Genomic DNA, 23051 nt, shown 5'->3' on the forward strand with positions numbered 1-23051 from the left:
CAATAGATTGGTAGTCATGCTTATTTGATTCTTTTCCCCATATAAAGAATTTTTATGTTAAATTTGGCCATATTTTAATAATAATATTGATTTATTAATATTTTACTCAAGAAATTTTAATTGTCTATTTAATTTTAATAAGAAAACGTAAATCGCTTGACGCATGCGACTGAAAAAGCGAGATAGAGAGAGAGAGAGAAGGCCTGTTCGATGTTTTGTGACTTGAGCACAGGTAGTGTTACTGTCCGAGCTGCTTGCACTGACTACGCTGCCAGACGAAAGAAATGTAATCAAACCCTCGCCAAAATCTATCATTTTTGGTCTGCCAATTATTGATTTACTTATTTTCTCGGCTATACTAATTAGTGTACACCAAATAATACTTCCTCGAAACACAAGTTATAAGTTTAATATAAAATGCTGAACCAAAACAATTTGTTTAGTTACAATACAGTCTACCAAAGAATAAACAGCAGTGCATAGGTTTACATCACAAAAAAAAAAAAAAAAAAAAAAAACAAAAAAAAAAAAAAAAAAAATGGTTCTTTCTACTATATGTGAATGAAATAATTCACTCTTACATACAGTCATTATTTGGTATTTAAATTTTCTAACTTTCTCTTTGGCTACAATAGTTATTTTCTTGAACAACAATCACTCAATGAAACGTTAGTAGAAACCCATATTGTTAATTTCTCTGATTTTCTGTACTATAACCTTCATTACTTATTGGGCAGCTTATCTATTATTTACCATTTGACATTCAAACATTTAAATTCATGATTGTCGACCAAATGTAGAATTTTGATATTTGCATCCTGAGTAAAAAAAGGAGTTATTTTCTCTAAAAGTTAGTAAAGCTTGAACGATATATTCATTGGATATTTGTAAAACTAAATGAACATTTTGTTTCTCAAAGGTGTAGGGAGATATTGCTTTTAATGATAGTTTATATGAATGTTCATTGAGTAAACATCTATATCATGAAGTTTTTCAAAGGGCTGAATGGTGCATAATGAATTTCGTTTTCCAAATAATTGACATCAAACTGAGGTAACTTCATTGTTTTATTTATAACTTTCTGGCTAAGCCAATTATTCCTGATATATTTTAACAATTTTACTAAAACACACAAAAAAGGGCATTTGTTACTCTGAAATGGGAGAGGTCACACTTTAGACAGCTGTGTAATGCTGGGAAAACAGGACATTGCTTTCCCAATGATAGCATTATGATGTTTCAATGCAAAACACTGAAAAAATTATTTTTTCTAAGCCAATAATTACCTTCAGTGTGCAGTGCAGAACATCAGCTTTTGTGCTTTAATTGGGAATTTGTCCAACTTAACTTTAGCTGTTCAACATAAAGTAAAATGCACCTGTCGCAGCTTCACTAAAGCCAAAGGCTGAACCAATAATATTTTTGCCTTTATAATGAAAATGTGGTATTAAGTACGTGAGTTTCATACACCATCAGTATCACTATTTTGTCATTGGGTAGTAATGATTTACATTTACTCTTAATGTACATAAGAAAATTTGAGTCCTTTTGTTATGATGCTGGGCATCATAACCAAGTTACTGATGGTACAGTAACTTTGTGGGGAACAACTATAAGTATAACAAAAACACAATATTACCTGCTCTGATAAATAATCAAATTTATTCAGTCATAACTAGAGCTAAAATTATTGCCTAAATGAAATAATAGTTTTATAACAGCAATGTAATATATATTGCAGTGTTAGAAATACATTCAGCAGTATCAGCTCTCTGGAGTTATTGAATATCTGCTTAATGATATTTGTATCATGAACCTCTGTAGGTATCTTGAGATCTCCTAAGTGACGTACTTCATTGACATGAAAAATGCATGTACAGTACAGTCAGGCTTAACTGTAGGTAGGGCATTGTGGCATAAGTATGGCATTTCATTAATCTATACTGAAGTTTTACCTTTGGAAGAAGAAAGATGGTCTTTTAATATTTTTACGTGTATATATGAGCACTGAAACCTAGTAATGCAATAAGGATAGGTTAGGTTAGGTTAGTGAAATTTTTAATATAGGCTCCTGTTTTAAACCTGTAACCCTTAGAATGCTATGCCAGTCTACTTTTTTTCACCCTAACCTGACTATTATCAATGGAAACTTGCCTATTTCCCCACCACTAGCTAGGCTACACTGGGAGTTCTTTAACTTAGGCTAGCCTATACCTATTCGACTCTGTTAAGCATTGGTTGACATGAATTCCTACTAAAATTTAATGCAGGCTAAACCAGTCTTTCTTTATATTGTACCTGACCTTGTTGCTCACAACTCCTACCTAGAATCCAGACTGTATTTGTATTGCAGTCGAAAGTCATCCAGAGAGAAAAGTCAAATAGGTAATACCTGTTGCAGTGAACTTATTGCCGAGTTTATCTGCTTACCACAGTAAGTTCGTCCAAAAAAGGACACTAGATGTACCCATGGCTTGCTACCTCATGATGCCATATAAGTTTTATGTTCCAGTTCATAAATAAAACAATGGAACCACGAAAATACCTCGTGTCCAAGTGATGTAAGGGAAAGGAGAGTCGGAAGTGAGTCACCAGTCACTCGCGTCGGAGAGTCGGACTACCAGGGTCGACGTCATCACGTCATCACATCACATCGAACAGGCCTTCTATCTCGGTGGTCTTGGAGAGAGAGGGTGTGTGACTAAATCAAAAGCTTCTTCAGAACTGAATCCCAGGTCGTGTCCCTTGTGCCAGGTAAGCGAGTGTTAGCAGTTGTGCTAAAAGTCTTCTCAGAAGCCGGATGATCTGCTACATAATAAGACATATTCTTAATTTTCTCGCCTTATATCACACACATCTAAAATCTGAAAGCAATCAGAATATGTTGTATGAAAACACAAATTTTATATCATCTTGCTCGTATGAATGATGCAAAATCCCATGATAAGTAAGAACAACTATAAATGACTAAATGCTCCTCTCTTCACTTTTACTCGTTGTAATTCCTTTGTGTTTATCTAATTGATTCCAGTTAATCATGATTTAGTTGTACAATTAATACCGAATCGTTTGGTAGGACCCAAACTTTCCTATCTTGAGCGAAACGTGAGATAAATGAAGAAATAAAAACATATTGAGACACTGAGGGACTGCTTATCTCCCGGTACCAGCCAATCAGAAGCCGCCAAACAAATGTCTTGTAGGCAAAGGGCTCACCCAAGAATCTACCGCAAGTGAATCAGCTATAGTATCAATGAGCGTCAGTAACATAGAGTGGCGATCTCCATAGCGAGTGTGACCTTGGGCGGACATATCGTAGAGACGAAGGTAAATCAAACCTTCCCTGTAAAACATTTCTATTCTGAGGTTTATTGTAGTTGAAGTACGGAATCTTGCATTCTATTCTGTATAATCTCAAATATCTATTATTATTATTATTATTATTATTATTATTATTATTATTATTATTATTATTATTATTATTATTATTATTATTTGACCCAATTTTACAGGGAAATATTACCTAATAAAAATAAGTTGTGCTCTAGGCCTAAGTATCTGCTCTTGGATCTAAGCAATGCCTTGCATAAATGTTTCCTGTAAATTACAGGACTTTCTTTGCTTACAGTTACTAAATAGCAATGTACAATCATTAAACACTAACACTCTCTATAACCTTACATTCACAAAAGACTCACACTTACTATGCACTCAATAACACTAAACACTCATTGAATACTCAACACTTACTATATGCTAAACATTCACTAAATACTCACTGTACCATAAACACTCACTAAACATTCACTAAGCACTAACTGTACATTCACTTAAACCTTAATATTCTTTAAACACTAAATACTAAATAAACATTCACTAAGCACTCACTATACACTCACTTAGTTCTTAGCATTCATTAAGCACTTAATATTCACTAAACATTCACTATGAACTCACTATAAACATTCACTAAGTACTAACATAACACCAAACACTCACTAAACATTTTATAAGCAGTCACTATACACTAAATGCTCACTACTCCTTACACACTCATTAAGCACTAAATATTCACTAAACCCTAAAAGCTCTTTTAACCCTTAAACACTCATTAAACATTAATACTCACTGAACATTCTCTAAATCCTGACCACTCCATAACATTCACTGAAAACATACACACTAAACATTCACTAAACACTGACATTCACTAAACCCTAAACATTTACATGCTAAACATTCACTAAATCCTAAAGACTCAATGAACATTCACTGGATACTTACACACTAAACATTAATTAAACAATACCATCAACTAAACCCTAAACACTCACAAAATATTCACTGAATAATTATTGGTACTCACTAAACATTGACTAAACACTAAACACTCATTAAACATTCACTTAACACTTACTGAATATTCACTAAGCATTCACTGAATACTTACTCACACATACTAAACATTCACTAAGCCCCAAAAACTCACTAAGCATTCACTAAAAACTTATTCATAAACATTCCTTAAAACCTCACTCACTAAACATTCGCCCTCACTTTGTGAAGGACACAAAAGAAAGTAGCAAACGAATGATATGAGAGAGACGTGAGAGAGAGAGAAAACAAACGAATGCAGATGAGAGAGAGAGAGAGAGAGAGAGAGAGAGAGAGAGAGTAAACAAATGGAGAGGTAGAGAGAAACATCGGCGATCCATAGTCATGAAACCTGATATTATAGGTCTAGGCCTAGAATTTTTTCCAAACTGCTGATTACGTATTATATCATCTATCCTTTATAATTATAAGGATTAACAAATACTTTACGGTGATGTTAAGCTTTTACCTCACACCAGCCTTACCCACTTGTAATATCTAACCGTGTTAACAAAATAATAGACCGATACTTAAGTTAGAGACGACAGTGTTTATAAAGTTGTATGGATTGGTAGCCATTAAATTGCTGAATATGAGGGGAAACTGATATAAATATACCCCTAAACAAAAGGGAATGTGCAGAATAATAGCATTGCCGTCATATCAAAAACATCCAAGTATGAATTGTAGGAGAAATACGGTAGACAATGACACTCTGGAGATTTGTGAATTCTATAAAAGAGCCTAATCCAGAGAGAGATAGATCGTGGTGTGTTGCGAATAAAACGATTGCGTAGAGGAGAAAAATGACAATGCGCAGAAATAACCGGAATATTGCTGTGCGTGGGATGGACAAATAAAAGGAAATTAAGCAGCTATTCGGAATAATTGAACAAACTTGGCACTAAAATAAAGACTCCAGCAGGCAGTTCTGTCAGCCTGTCACCGGGTCTTTCCCGGGAACATTCAAGTCTTTGTAACCTGACCCATTGCTCGTCTTTAAAATCATGTTGGCTCCTAACAATTCCTTTGGTCATCAAGGAGAATCACGAAAAAATTAGAAAACAATTTACAGGTAAATTCCTACTGGCTTTAATCTGAAATTCACGTCATATCAATTAAAGCTTGTCGTGCATTCTGCTCATCGTATGAAGATTGTAAAATATACGTCTCCCTCGTTATCTGATTAGTTCATGACGTTGAATGACTAATTTCATAGTAATCCAACTCCGTGAGTCATTTTCTGGTTTGAAGAATATCATGAAAGGAGGCGATCGCATTTTCCTTATTGCTGTAGCAATTTGATAGAACTAGCAATCATTATTATCCCAGTAGGGGTCTAGTGCCCACAAGCACCTCACGGGGTGCGCTGTAGGCATTCCTAAAGGTTGTTTGGGAGCGTCCCTTAGCCCCTTAGCTTCAACTTCTTTCGTTACTTTTACTGTACCTCCGTTTATGTAATCTTGCTTCCATCCTGTTATCCACCCTCTCCTAACAATTGTTTCCTAGTGCAACTGCGAGGTTTTCCTCCTGTTACACCTTTCAGACCTACCTACTCTAAATTTATTTCCAGTACTGCATGACCTCATAGGTCCTAGTTCGTGGCATTTGGCCCTGAACTCTATAATCCATTCCATCCCAAAGATTATTTCACCTACTTATCTATCTACCGTGAGCTGTGGTTATTTCGTCTCGCATATCCTGACAGTGACAATACCTTCATCAGATATGATGGAACTAGAATAGAGAGTCAGTTTTTATCAGCACAGTGCGTCATTCTTTCCCATTATGCAACATATTGTAAGATGCATTACTGAAGCAATACGTTGGTAATTGTGGCGATTATATTTGTTATTATCTGAAACATTTCTTTATCACGATTTGCTGTGCCTGTAAGTACTGAATATCATATGCATACTTTCGATATCATAAGCAGATTATGTCACAAACGAACGATCCTATATTATATAGTGGAGTATTATTTGTCAAAGTATTTCAGCTAATATTTTTTAGGTCGTTTACCAGGATATGAAATTAATCTCTCTCTCTCTCTCTCTCTCTCTCTCTGATATCTTTATATATCTGCTATTATCTGGTCGAATATTATACAAGCCCAAATAGATATAGAACGCCTCAGTGGCGTGGTTGGTTTGGTGTTTGCTTCTCACCTCGGTGGTGGCGGGTTCGATTCTCGGCCATTCCATTGAGGAGTGAGAGATGTGTATTTCTGGTGATAGAAGTTCACTCTCGACGTGGTTAGGAGTCACGTAAAGCCGTTGGTCCCGTTGCTGAATAACCACTGGTTCCATGCAACGTAAAAACACCGTGCAAACAAACAAACAAATAGATATAGATGTATGAGTACACACTGCGTGCCTATGTTGATAGCCCATCTACAATCCATTTTTTTTTTCAATTCTTCTATTATTATCTGCTTCTCAGGGACACATCTCCAGTCGTCGAAACAGGATAGTTATTAAAGCCGACCTTTTCGTATCTAATCAGTGTAAAATTTAGTAACTTCGACATTACTATTATTTAATGAATCGCATCTATTTCTGAACAATTACCATTCAAATGTTACATTTGGAGATTAACAGGCGAAGACAAGCTGTAGACGATCCATCAATGGAGAGAGAGAGAGAGAGAGAGAGAGAGAGAGAGAGAGAGAGAGAGAGAGAGAGAGAGAGAGAGAGAGAGAGAGGAAATTTCGCTTGTATAGTTTTAAGAAAAATCTAACGTCCTACAAATGTCTGCTATGAGATGTAAAAGCAGTGCACCTCTGTGGCATCTGATGATCAATCAGCGAGATATACAGCAGCAGTTGCGATGGAGTCATTAAGAAAGACAATAGTTTCCCTCGAGCTTTCTGGCAACGGCGAATATCGGAAGCTTGAGTTAAATGCATGGCAATGCATTTAACTCAAGCTCGCTTACACACGCACACAAGTTCACATGCATGTAAATACACGGAAAACAATAATTAGAGTGTTTTTTTATCGTCTGACATTCATGGACGATTGTTTTCACTTCCGGTCTCTGTCATTTCCTTGAGATTTTTCTGTCCAAAATGGATTGATTACTTTAAATCTGTCTTTTTTCGTGGGATTACGTCGAGGAGTAGCTAATAGAGAGAAAGAGAGAGAAGAGAGAGAGAGAGAAGAGAGATAATGCAGTTTCTAACTTGAAAAGTTTGTTAAGAAAGTTAAATAAATAGGATTATTACTGATCTGCACACACACATACACACACACACACTAATATTAAAATATTGTAGATTTTTGTTGGACGCCCTTCCTCATTAGTTAATCAAGCTATTCGTAGAAATCCATTTTCTCGTTTGACATATTTAGGTAGAAGACCTTAGTACATAACATTACAATTATCAACGTTACTTTGGGCAATATCATCCTTGTCTGATTTTGAAGGCTCCGGTATCGGAGCTTAGTTAGTCTATTCAAGTATTATATTATATATATCTATATTATAGAGATATATAAACCCTATATTACTATATATATATATTATATATATATTGTAGTATATATATATACATATATATATATATAGTATAATATATATATATACATATACTATATATATATATATATATATATATAGATATATCTATAGGAAGATAATATATATATATATAGATATGTATAATATATATATAGATAGAGATATATATATAATATATACATATCTTATATATATTAGATATATATATACTAATTATTATATCATCTCTATATCATATATATAATATATTATATGGTATATCTATTCTATATAGCTTCTATATATATATGTATATATATTATCATATCATCTCTCTACTCCTCTATATATATTATCTAATCTCTGTCTACTCTTGTCGCATCTACTATCTATCTACTCATCTCTCTCTCACGTCTCTGTCTCTGTCTACCTCTATCTATCTCTATCGATATTATACTTCATTATGTCTCTGTATATTTTATCTATCTATATAATTACTAATATATTATACCAATGATTGTTTTTGTATTTACTATATTAGATTGTAACCATCAGAGACGGAAAGTGAGAGAATTACCTTCATTCACGACTCATTGTGATATGATACAGCAGAATGGCATGAACTAATTTTCTGTATCTGAATAAATGAGATCACAAATACACCCTATAACATTTGAATGACGTATTGGGCATGGAGGCTAAGCAATATTTACTGTCTAGAGATGAATTTCCTTATTGAATAATTAAAAGTCAAAGTGGGACTCTTGAGGGGAAAATTTGATTTTCCCTACTTTATAACCGGTTCTATATTAAGCACGCGCATTTATATAAGGGAACATTTCCTTTATTAACAGAATTAACAGAAACCACAAGGTTTTAGGCCTATATTCCTATTTATGAGAGCCCATCCCATCCACTCTGCATCTACACCAAGTTCAAGAAATGTTTTTCCTCTTCGAGATTTTGATTCCATATATAGTACAATGATTTCCTAATATTGCAGACATAAGAATATCTTTCTAAACACAAGCATACGAGTATACATTCGTGCTCTCTCTCTCTCTCTCAACTAGAACTGAAGAGATACAACACATCCCATTGTTGGAATTTTTTTACATACAAAATGTGTGACACAGAATAAACTGCCACCAGAAGTCGTAAACAGCAACAGTGTGGACGAGTTTAAAAGAAAGCTAGACAAAATCATCAGAACACTGTGAATGAACAGTGGAACCTTCTCGTAGAGATAAGTGAGCACGCGACGTCTCCTCCGATTGATTGTTAATTCTTTGAGACATCCTAATCCTTGCAACTCCTTGTAACACACTCTCTCTCTCTCTCTCTCTCTCTCTCTCTCTCTCTCTCTCTCTCTCTCTCTCTCTCTCTCTCTCTCATCAGGCCCTTTTCAATGCTGCTTATTGATATTTTCTACCTGGAAGTCAGAGGAAAAACAGATGAGAGCCATAGGTACCCTTAAGTGCCCCTCCAGTGGGCAAATAAAGAGAAACAGCTCTTGAAACACCTTTTTTCTATATTTTACATTTTTATGACTAAGCTTTTCTACAAATGTACAAAGAGAGTTATGCTGAAAAATTATGACCTTAATTTGAAATTCGTAATTTGATTTGAGAGAGAGAGAGAGAAGAGAGAGAGAGAGAGAGAGAGAGAGAGAGAGAGAGAGAAAGGACGAATATATGTACATCTGTTTAGAAAGAAGTTCATAAGTCTGTAATCCTGAGAAATCATTATATTATATATGGAATAAAAATCTCGGAGAGATGCACTGGTAATTAATTGGGAATTTCATCATCTAAGCTCCCTTTATCAGCTTCGCATTGTTGTCTCTTGCAAAGCTTCTCGAGCTTTTTCACTCCTACCTTAAATCACGTTTATTCGACTATTAAGGCTGCGGCATCTCTGACTTCTTAATATTGCCTGTATGATTTCTTCGTTCTGTTCTGGAAGCGAGAGGGATGTTTGATGATGATTCATTTGATGGTCAGAAGAATCTCTCTCCTTTATGCTGTAAACATATAGATGACATTTGCATCTCTCTCTCTCTCTCTCTCTCTCTCTCTCTCTCTCTCTCTCCTCATCTATGTACTTACAGCATAAATGAGAGAAAGAGAGAGAGATCAAAGTGTTTACAGCATAAAGGGGGAGAGAGAGAGAGTGTGTGTAACGGTAATTGCTGTATAGCAAAGAAAGATAAAGGGAAAGGAAAATGCATCTTCGAGAAATTCTGCAGCAAGAAGGCATTCGCGCCCGTGTTGGAGGCGCCTGTTCTCGCCGTTGTTTTGGAATCGTCGGGCGTGTTGTGGAGCGCAACACACGCCTAAGTGTCGTGAGAAACGCAGCGAAATATGATGCAATATTCCGTCGAGATTCTTCTAAATCGTTCCCGTAATCTCGGGAGTCTGTGACGCTCCCCACAGGCTCCGCCCCCAGAATGCCGTATAAATACGACGGACGAAGTAGGAGAAAAGAGATCATCAGTTAGTCACACAGAGAGATCCTCAGTAAGAGCCACAGATCAGATTGTCAGTGAGAGATCAGCAGCAGAGATCGTCAGAGAGAGATAAGAGAAGAAGGAACCAGGACGAAGGATCAGAGGAAAAGTCGCTCGAGAGTTGGTTGAATTCTCGTCAAGTCGTCTTCAGGAGTGGACGACCGAGTTATTTCGACGTTGAGCGAGACTTCAGAGAAGAGACGTTCTGCTAGAGGTTTCGGGGAGTTCCTGCCCTTCAGGTATCAAGAATAGACATTATTTTCTGCAATACGGAGTCAAGAAGACGTCGGCAATCGCAGTTCTCCTTTTGTGAAGCCATCGTTTCGAGTCGCAAACTGGCCAGCAAGTATTTGAATTACCTCACTGTTCCCCTAGTTCACGCATTTTGAGATTTTACCTTTTTATGTAAATAGGAGATACCATTCAGCATTTATCTTTGCTAGTAAGCTTGTAAATAAACTGTTAGTGTTTCTTTCTATATGCGTATCCCCAGTTTCAACTGTTGGTGTTGAATTCGTTTTGTTTATCATAATATCGAACCTGAAGCGGACCTCTCTCGGTTCGTAACAGAGAGATAGAGAGAGAGAGAGAGATTATCTAAGTGTATGCAGCATAAAGGAGAGAGACAGACAGACAGAGACAGCGAGACAGAGGGAGAGGTCATCTAAGTGTTTACAACATAAAGGAGAGAGAGAGGGGAGGTTCATTAAGTGTTTATTGCATAAAGGAGAGAGAGAGAGAGAGATTCCTCTGAACATCAAATGAATCATGTCTCGTACTCAAATACGAACAGAACGACAGACAGACAGACAGACAGGGGACCCAACCCCCGATAGGCCTCCCAGCCGTCTCTTTCCCGTTCTCTTTCCAGACTGAGGACGAGGCCGAAATCCTCTATCTCGGTGACAAATGTCCGGTCAAGTAAACCTGGCTTACTTTCTTTTGTGTTTTATTGACGTCGTTTATCATCGCCCGTTGTAAACACTTTCGCCGAAATATTCCATTTCAGTTTCTGTCTGATGAGATTTATCGTGTCAAGGGGATCATTTTTATTTTTATTAATTTTATTACATATCTAGTCAGGATATGTGTTATTTTTATAGAATAATATTATTTATATCTATTTCTAGAATTTTCAAGTCATAAGAACGAAAATAAAATAAAATGAAATGGAATAATTAATCAAATCTTGTAAGGAATATAGTTAAAACGATCACATGAAAAAAATAAAATAAGTAAATTGTGCGCATGCCAAGGTTAAGCCGTTTCCCCTAACAAGGACTGAATCAATACTTTAACAGCTGATTCTTGGATGAAGCCCCTGTACTGAGAACGTCCATAACATTACAGTATCATATACCTACAGAAAAGAAAAGGTAATTGAGAGAATAGATGTGCTATGGAACGAGGCTCTTAATGGCCTCATGTAACCTAAATTACGCATTCTTGTCCCCAGCGCCAAAAAAAAAAAAAAAAAAAAAAAAAAAAATATGCCGAAGTGTCTTCGGTTCAATTGAGTTTTCTGTCCTGTGGTGACCTCAGCCACGGCTCATAAAACGCTTAGCCGTTGCCCATGAAACTCACCCACTATCCGGTGGTGGCCTATGTTGTTGGTACCTATAGCGTTTCCAGAAGTAGATTATAGCCAACTTTAACCTTTAAAAAATCAAATTAACTGAGGCTAAAGGACTGCAAAATGGTATGTTTGATCTTTGGAGGGTGGATGATCAACATACCAATATGCAGCCCTATAGCCTCGGTAGTTTTAAGGTCTGAAGGCGGACGGACAGACACAGTCGGCGCAATAGTCTTCTTTTACAGAACACTAATAAAAGGTAGGTTTATCCAAAGTACCAAAGCTCATTAGAAACGTCAAAGATATAATTTACGTTTATATGTTAAGTGCATGAATAAATTGGAAGAATCATCAACCGCTTCTTTGTTGAGTTTCAGGTTTCATGAGTTTCTCTCGCGGGACGTTACAATATCTGCTTATTTTCATCCGTTAGCTTTTTAATATATTGCATAGAGCAATCCTCATTCTATGTTAGGCCCCACTGTTTCCAGGAGGCATTAAATCTGCAAGCAAAATATCCTTTTAAAGTTAACAATAATTATGATCAAGTTTGCAGCTGCAGACAACATATGTGTGATTGCTTTGCGCACAGTGTTTTTCTAACATCTGTAAATATTGTTATTGAAAATATCAACAAATATCTACGAAGATTTCTTATATGGTGGCATTTCATGCTTTTGCTTATACATATACAGCCAACTGCACAATATCTGTGTTATGTTGTCATGCAAGTTTCACAACCACACAAATTCTCTCTCTCTCTCTCTCTCTCTCTCAGATTGTGTGTGCGTGTGTGTGTGTCATGAGTTTGTGTGTGTGCGTGTCACACACACATAAGTTTCTATATACTTATGTATACATACATACACACACACACACATATATATACATACATATATATATATATATATATATATTATATATTATAGTATATATATATATAAGGCTTAGGTTAAACATAATGAAAATAATAAGGACCGCTAAAACTAATTAAGGAGGAATCGCGACTAACGGTTCTTGTCCTGAAAGAGCAAGAGAAGAGGAAGCGGAAAGTATCAACTAAGTGAATGTTAAGCATGGCATTATGAAGCGTCTGTCTAATGTGTTTTTAATTGCGAAATCATCAGGCTTAAATAATGTCATTTACAGTTCGCTTCCATTTCGCATGATTTATGGATTCTCAGACGCTAACGAGCGCAATCCAGCAGCGTTTTTCCTAATGTACTTTTGGTACTTTTTTCCTACTTTCATTTCGTATTTAAAAAAAAACATCAACGCATCTGCATCCTATTTAATTATAATTGGATACAAGAAAAAATTGAGCAAGGCATTAAATACAGAACAATTATTGGTCCCTGTGTAATATAAACCACTATAAACCCCGGTAATATATTTTATAAGATGTCATGTGTTCGTCCACCATAGAAAACAGAGATCATTTAAGAGGCAGATAGATGACTCTTGAGGTTGTTGTAGCTAGAGTTATAAGCGGGATGGGCCAAGGGATTCATATCAAAAGACGTATTTGAAGGAGAAAAGACATACATTTATACACACCCATTTATATAGTATAAAATACATACATAATTCCATGCAAGAAGTCTCTTTACTCGTGAAATATTTTCCATGAAAGGGCTGAACCCTTTGACGACTAGGATAGGGAATAAGATATTTGAATGCAGAGTTAACAGACATAAGGTAAGTCGGTATATATATATATATATATATATATATATATATATATATATATATATATATATATATATATATATATATGACTGGTAAAAATGTTCTGTAACAACAGAATTCCATCTAATAAAAGGAGCCCATAAAAAAAAAACACCAAAATATAGAGAAAAAAGTACTATATTTCAGAGACTGCTGTCTCCCTCTTCAGGTAGATGAATGAGAAAAGTTTACAGAAAAGGTGGTATTTATACCAAGAGGTCCATCCACAAACAAGCCATTTTAAGTCACCCCCGCTGATAATCTTCCTTTAATCTTCTTAAGGGTTGGTTGAATGAAGACGTTGTCGATCGTGTCCGAAATCCATGCTCCTTTTGAGATGTTCATTACCTGCCTCTCTTTTATTAAGGCCGATTCCATCATTTGACTCTTGTACCGGCAGTTGCTGCTATAAATTACACGTGACAAATTCCAGTTTATTCTATGGTTATGTTCATTTATATGGTTGAAAATAGCCGAGTTCTGTTGTCCATACCTAACTGACCGTTTGTGTTGTATTAATCTCTGGGAAGGGATTTACCTGTAAATCCGATGTAAGATTGGTCACAGTCCTGGCATGGGATTTCGTATACCCCAGAGTCCTTTGGAGATGTCTTTTGTTGGACGTTAATCAGGGATTTGGCTAAGGTGTTTGGGTAAGTAAATACAAAAGGGTTCGATTTTCCGAGGGGGTTGGTTATTCTCTTAATCGTGTCCAGGTGGGGAATTATTATTTTATTGTTGGGTGTATCTCTGGTCTTTGTCTACCGACCCCCTAAAGACAAGACCAGAGATACACCCAACAATAAAATAATAATTCCCCACCTGGACACGATTAAGAGAATAACCAACCCCCTCGGAAAATCGAACCCTTTTGTATTTACTTACCCAAACACCTTAGCCAAATCCCTGATTAACGTCCAACAAAAGACATCTCCAAAGGACTCTGGGGTATACGAAATCCCATGCCAGGACTGTGACCAATCTTACATCGGATTTACAGGTAAATCCCTTCCCCAGAGATTAATACAACACAAATGGTCAGTTAGGTATGGACAACAGAACTCGGCTATTTTCAACCATATAAATGAACATAACCATAGAATAAACTGGAATTTGTCACGTGTAATTTATAGCAGCAACTGCCGGTACAAGAGTCAAATGATGGAATCGGCCTTAATAAAAGAGAGGCAGGTAATGAACATCTCAAAAGGAGCATGGATTTCGGACACGATCGACAACGTCTTCATTCAACCAACCCTTAAGAAGATTAAAGGAAGATTATCAGCGGGGGTGACTTAAAATGGCTTGTTTGTGGATGGACCTCTTGGTATAATACACCTTTTCTGTAAACTTTTTCTCATTCATCTACCTGAAGAGGGAGACAGCAGTCTCTGAAATATAGTACTTTTTTTTCTCATATGTTTGTTTTTATGGGCTCCTTTTATTAGATATATATATATACACGTAGCACTGGTTAGACTAGTGATTGTGCATTTAAAAGCTTCCCTAACAAGAGTGGCTCAAGAGAAAAGGCCAAAGCAACGTCTTGCTGTCATATTGATAGATCCATTGCTGAATTGTGGAAATTAAAATCAAATCATGATCAAATTATTGAATGAAGTTATGTTTTTACTGTTTTGTATTGTATTGTATTGTAATGTACGTATGGCAACAAGAGACACTCGGTTTATAACGAAACAAAATTAAGGAGAAAAGAAGGCATTTCAAGCATTAATATAATAAAAATACAGAACCAGAGAGAATGACCCAGAAAATATGAGACAAGTGAGAGCTGACCCCATCTGGATGTCTAAGCGAAAGGAGACTGAAAAAGGATCGAGTGACGAGTAAGACAAAATGTTTTCCTGGATTCCTTTGCTGAATGTACGAGGGGAGGAAGACTTTAAAAATGCAAATCTGCCCTTCGGGAAACTGAACAAGAAGTCAGAGGACTGAAAGTCATGTAGTATATCCTCACGGAGAAAGAAATGAAGGGAAGGATGGAAGAGCGTGACCATGAATCTTGGCCATGGCAGCAGTCAAAATCTCTCCGCGCGATTAATCTCTTGTAAATACAAGATTTTTCAGGGTATATTCACAAACCAAAGTTTCTTCGGAGCAAACGAGTTTTCTGTACAGTGTATAGTGATGTATGAAACTCTCAGCCAAGGCCCATGAAATTCTCAGCCAGTGGCCTGTGCTGTTGCGGTGCCCGACGAACAATCATGGCTAAACCAAAGAAAAACTTCTTTCAGTTTTCTTCTGAACACTGAAAAAGAAACCCACAAAATCACTGTGTAAAGTGTTTACTTCTAGGTATTTACATTTAATTTTACTCCACACTCGAGTACTTTCAGGCCCTATCTGTGGCCCATTCTCAAGAGATGTGTAGGTTGTCAGCCTGGGTCAAGGCCCAGCAGTCCTCTGGAACTTCTTCTCGTTGAGCTGTCATTTATGTGAAGGCTGTTCTGGTTTCCTTGAGAGTTGCTAATCCCCTCTTGTCGCTCTGAAATCCTGAGCTGATGGTCAATGGGATTAACCCTTGTGGTAAGGGAGTGGTCACCAAAAGTCTGTTGGGCAGAAAACCTAACCTCCAGGTCAGCAGGGTCAATCTTAGCTTCTTTTAATATCAATGCTCGGCTTATGGGATCTTCTGAGGTAAAACCTTTGTTTCCTTCTATTACTTTAATCTCTCTGATGAGTGCTCTTTCTACTACCCTCCTGTGACTAATTTTATTGTTTTTTATATAAGACCCCGAGTAGGGTGTCAAAACGCGATAGATACAACAAAAGTGGTAAAAAAATCGAACATTTGCAAATTATATTTCTCCCTCACGTAATCAATATGGATTAAGAATAATTTCCTATGGTGAACTGAAGTACATGAAACAGCATATTAGAAATGTATGTAATGCATTTCTGCTGATATGCACATGTCAAAATTAGTGAACCCTTGTGGCTTTAATGATCTTTGAATTAATAAATAATAATAATCAATAATAATAATAAATAATAAAATAATAATAATAATAATAATAATAATATGTTTTATTAAATAAGACCCCGGATTAGGGGTCAAACGTATAGATTACAAAGTGGTAAAAATCGAACATTGCAAATTATATTTTCCCTCACGTAATCAATATGGATTAAGAATAATTCCTATGTTAACTGAAGTACATGAAACAGCATATTAGAAATGTATGTAATGCATTTCTGCTGATATGCACATGTCTAAATTAGTGAACCCTTGTGGCTTTAATGATCTTTGACATAATAATAATAATAATAATAATAATAATAATAATAATAATAATAATAATAATAATAATAATAATAATAATAATAATAATGTTTTATTAAAGAGGATGGCAGCATCAGTGGAATTGACTTTATATATGGTCTTTTCAATTCTTATTATTCTCTTCTCATCTACGGCGACCTTACGCCACTTTTGTTGTCTTATCAATAAATTAGTATTTTCATAAGACATTTCCTTAACCAGAGTATGAACATCGGTCAGCTATTAGCGAACATCAGCCTTGATGAGAGAGAATAATAGGAAGAACTGAAAAGACCATATATAAAATCAATTCCACTGATGCTGCCATCCTCTTTAATAAAACATGTTTGAGAGAGGGTCTCCTACCTTCAAATAATAATAATAATAATAATAATAATAATAATAATAATAATAATAATAATAATAATAATAATAATAATAATAATAATAATAATAATAATAATAATAATAATAATAATAATAATAATAATAATAATAATGTTTAAATGCAATTATTAGCTCTTGAAACGAGCAGATGTGGAAATAAGAAAATTTACAAGGATATAGTATGTATATATATATATATATATATATATATATATATATATATATATATATATATATATATATATATATCAAGAGGAGAACAAATACGTCTAGGTAAAGCATATAGAAAATGATTGCCCTTCCTTGCCTGACTTCCGTAACTCTTTCATCTCCAGCATTGTAAAAGAGTTGAGGCAGCAGCAGGGGAAGAATGCTGGAACGTTGCAAGTTTTGTGACATCACAGTGACAAGGATATACCGAGGAGAGGGAAGCGGAGAAAGATAAGATAAAAGGAGAGGTCACGAAACTCAGCGAGAAAATAAGAGGAGACTGATAACACCGTGTAAGCGCGGCCTACTGAATTTATCATTCGGCAGATGGAGACATATTGGGGATAATAAGTGATGCTTCGAGCGAAGGGGTTGAGTCAAAAGATATTTCTTTAGAGCGAGAAACTGAGAAGCCATTTATTCTCCCTTATATAACAAAAGTTACTCATTGGTATGTACACTAAAGCGTTTTAAAAATACGTTAACGTCATGGTTGACTACATATACAATTTAGGTGAACTGGTTATCTCTTGCATTATTGACAAAACTGACCACTTAGCTTACCTGAAAAAAAAAAAAAAAAAATTTATAGCAACATCAAGTCATTTAAAGGATCTGCCAAATATGATACTGCAATGAAACCGTTATGGAAGAGATTGCGTTTCCTCTTGACACTTGACCTCTAAGTATTACCGTGACCAGATCATCAGCTCTTTAAAAGTTATGGCGAGTGGTTTATTAAAATCTTTACTTTGACCTATCATTGGACGTAGAACTTAGGAAAATTTGAACTTTGACCTATTAGTTGACTAATACATAAGAAAAATTGCACCTTTACCTATACGTTGACCTAAAACTTTAAAAAAATTGAACTTTTGACCTCTTAATAGATACATAATTTGAAACTTTAACCTATTATTTGACCTAGAGCTTAAGAAAACCTGAACTTTCACCTTATTTGACCTAGAACTTAGGAAAATTTTGAACCTTGACCTATTAGTTGATCTACAACTTAAGAACATTTTAACTTTGACGTCTATTCATATCTAACTTAAAGGTCGTAAATCGTAGAGGAAAACTTCGGTTCTTGATGAGTTATTCCTTACCAACTTTTCCAAACTATAATAATTTATTAAATGCGCTGTTTAATGCTATATTACATATGAATAACCAAATAATCAACCACTGACTAATTAAGAATTTCTCGCTGACCGCAAAGTCTGAGCATGATTTCTCATTATTTCGTATGCATTTTGATGTCGTATTTGATACAGAATAGTTGCACTTTATCGAAACTCCTTCCAAAAAGGGGGTAGAGATCAAAATAATGAGCTGAAATCCACTGTAAACTAAAATTCTGCACGTGGCGCGAAAACTCCATAAATACATATGTTTTTAAGTCATGCTAAATCAACTTTAATTACCTGTCCAATTACATAGAGTATCATCTGTTTCTATATAGGTAATTATTGCATGGTAAAGTTTAGGAATTATACGCAATTTTTTTATCAGTGACCTTGCCTGGTACTGCAATATTTTTTCTTTTTTTTATTCTTTTTTTGGCTTTTACTGCGATGATAAATGGCTGTATCTTATCAACGTTTTTGAATAAATGATAGATATGAAAACGTTGAATTGACGTAAGAAATGTACATACTTTGACCAAATTAGGATGTAATTCATTTTGTCCATGCAAAACTACGACAAGGTAATGTTCCATCGGTATAGCATTTTTTTTTATACCAGAGGCCAGTCAATGTGTGATTGAATTAGTAAAGGAAGTATCATTCAAATTAATACCTTTCTTTTAGCACAACTATAAATATTATCCTTAATGAATTATATATACCCACGTTCGATGAAACATGATGAAAATACATCTGCTGTTATTATACTAAATATACTGTGTATCAGCGAGACACCGTTTGTCTACTATGAAGAGAAAACTCATCGATAACCCAGGTCCTCATAGAATGCAGAGATAGATAAGAAGCCTTCTGGGATGCTGCGCATCTCCTACGTGGCTTCTGGATAAGACCGTAGTTCCAAACAGGAAGTCTTAAACAACTCTCGAAGATTCTCAGTGAAGAGGAAAGTGATTAAGACGCCTTTTACAAGCTTCCTTATTTTAGAGAAGGAATCCTCGAAAAAAATTCCTGTGAAATTGGTCGGTTTTAGGAGAGAGAGAGAGAGAGAGAGAGAGAGAGAGAGAGAGAGAGAGAGAGAGAGAGAGAGAATTACGTCGGCAAATTTTGTTTGGAATCTTGAAAATCTAATAATATATAAGCATTTTCCCATACAGAATAAATCCTCTAGGATTTACTTATATGGCAGTTGATAATACAGCAGATATTCCATTTTATTTAGAGGACTGATTTTCTTACAGACTTTATGGTGGCTTGGGATAGTTCACTGTGTGCTCAGACTTTACATCTACTAGTTCAATTCATATTGTTCCCTATTTTCAAATTCATTTATTATTTAAACATATTTGGATTAATGAGCTGTTGTGAACTCCTATCATATTTGGTGAGAAAATAAAATTATACAAATTATCATTGCTAACGTAAGATCGAAAATCCCTGAGAGTGACGAGGTACCGTATGCATTTCAAATTTTGGATATCAACATATCTGTAGAAAACAGCCAAAACTATTAGAAATATCCTGAATTTAAGAGTTAATCGTGAAAGCTGTTCTATTCATATGGCCACAAACAAAAGCGTGTGCCACCCAGAATCGCACACAAAATATCTTGACGACTATACTTTCACATATTGACAGAAGACACATTCTGTATCTGAAATCTAGAGCATTAACTATACCTCTCTCTCTCTCCTCTCTCTCTCTCTCTCTCTCTCTCTCTCTCTCTCTCTCTCTTCATGATAATGGACGTTGATGAATGCAAACATTGAAACATAGGTATGTACATTTCCGGCTTCCTGATTGATGAAGTAAATATCTTTATAGAGTACGCATTCAGGAATTCAACCTCTTTATGTTAGACTACTGGAAAGCTAAATTCAGCGATAAACTTTATAGTGCCAAACAAACAAAAACAGATAAACATATAAATAGAATAAAAAAAAACCTACATATTTGCATGATTCCGTTAGCTGTTCTTTCTTGTCTATGATTAGGGCCATAATAAGTATAAAGGCCACGTTTTATAGTCATTGGATTATAAAATAAGAGATATTATGCCATCTTAGTTTAAGTTTTCAAATTGTATTTAATTTTTCTCACGTCCTTACGAGTTACAAAAAAAATTCTCCAAAGTTTGATAAGAGAAAGGATGGTTAAGGGAAGTTTCCTTCTTTGGAATGACGATGGACTTTTGACGTTAATCAAGAGAAATTGCTAGGAAAATTGCCGAATTTATTTTACGTATGCTTTGTAAATTCGCCTTTACTCAGTGATTACATCTTCAAGCAGTTCGTAAAAGACGGTTATCAGAGAAAACTTAAACTTAACTCAACTTACTGCATAATACACGTTTACATAATTTGATTAACTTACATTAAGTACTCTGAAGGACAGTGAGGGTTTTCTACACTGGTACAGCTTCTTAGCGACTTAACGCTGTACGATTAAATATGTTGTTTTTTCCTCCAAATGTTCAGATTATGAGTTCTAGTGTGATATGGCAGTTGCCCAGACCCATAGATTACCCATTGACAAATATAGACTGAAAATATTCAGAATTGATGGCTGTCAGACTTACACCCAGACACAAGGGATTCCGACAGAATGATCATGTCAAAGAGGCATGACACCACAGTTCAAGAAGTGTTTCCCTGGGACATTCAGTATTTGAATAAAGTATTTGAATAGCTGAAAACTACTTACTATTAGAATTCAAAGGAAGGAATATGTTCAATATAACTCTTTTAAAAATAAAACAAAAACCAATAAATTTACCACTAACCATCTGGACAAGAACAAAAAAAACTTAAAACAAGAAGAAACTATGAAGATTTCAAACTGGAATAAGTTGTTCAAAAGAAGCATTATAAGACAGAATCCGAATACCATGTTCGAATTGAGAGAACTCTTCTTCAGAAATGCACAAAGTTCTTGTCTTCCTTGCAACTCTATAGTAGATTCCGCGGTCTGAAAGTAAAAAATAAAATGATATTAATTTTACTAGATAGAACTATTCAATCACAAGTCCTTTTCTAATATACCGCCAATTTTGAAGGTCCGAAGGCCAAAGGCAATTTCTTATTAAAACTATTAAACAGAAAACCTGTTTGACAGGACTTTAGTTTGTACAGTGACCTTTCAATATATTTTCTTTACCAAGCCATTTTACCTAGCGCAAACGATCCTGACCCTCACCCTATATCTGATTCATATACCTAGATGGCACTATCATGCAAGTCACTTCAGTAGTCCTTCAAATATCAAAAACGACTGTAATAAACATCATTTACCAATAACTGTCGAACCTCCTCGTTTAGACTCCTCCGATCCAACAGTACTTCGGTCTCATAAGCCATTTTTTTTTTAATGCAGAGTTCTTCTTCTTCATCCTAAGACTGAGACATGTAATTCAGATACTCTGCTTATCAACCTGGAGATCTGTATTCTTTCCTTGAGATTAAACCCAATAAAAATATTCTGATCCTTTTTTTTAACTATGCTAGCCATTGACACCAAACAGTGATGTCTTACATTTCTTAACATCCGAATCTTTCCTACAAAAGTTCTTGCTGTGCAAAATTCATAAGAACACCTGCTCATCAATCCCTTCGTACTACAATTTTGCTTTATGGGCCTCCTTCGCTTTCGAACTTTTGCTGAACTGTCTACCGCCTCTGCTTCACTTAAATTTGTTATATTCTCTTTTCTCACTCCTATGTTCACCCATTTCATTTACTCGTCAATATCAACATAAACTGCTTTTATTTCCCACACTCTGCTTCAGTACTGTCTGCCTGTTATGTGCACGGCCTGCGATAATACTGCCACCCCATACTCATTTACGTAAACATTTTTTGTGACACAAACTTGCACAGATACTACCTGTCACTTCCAGACTCCTAAAGGCCTGTCCACACGACCGGGCCTGATCGGAGGACCTCCCCTCTAACGGGCACACTTGACGGGCAAACCGTCAAATTGCCCGATGGGTTTTGTAGCAAAATCACCATGGTGGTGCCCGATGGCTTAAGCTTCGACTCTGGCAGACGTACGTTAACCATATACATTTCTTTTACTGAGCCATTATTTGCACCATATTCATGCTACACAATATCTTCTTCTTTACTTTAGGCACCATGTTTATCGTACCGCACTGAACACACTACTGGCATCGTCGGGCACGCCCACCTCTCCATCGCCTCACCCGTGTGGACAACATTCACGGCTAAGCCCGCCAGAATTTGCCCGTCAACACCGAAGCACGCCGATCAGGCCCGCTCGTGTGGACAGGCCTTTACATTACTCTGCCAATATAGGTCCCTTTATCTAAGATCCATA

This window comes from Macrobrachium nipponense, chromosome 2 (genome assembly GCF_015104395.2).
Source record: "Macrobrachium nipponense isolate FS-2020 chromosome 2, ASM1510439v2, whole genome shotgun sequence".
In the NCBI taxonomy this organism is placed as follows: Eukaryota; Metazoa; Arthropoda; class Malacostraca; order Decapoda; family Palaemonidae; genus Macrobrachium; species Macrobrachium nipponense.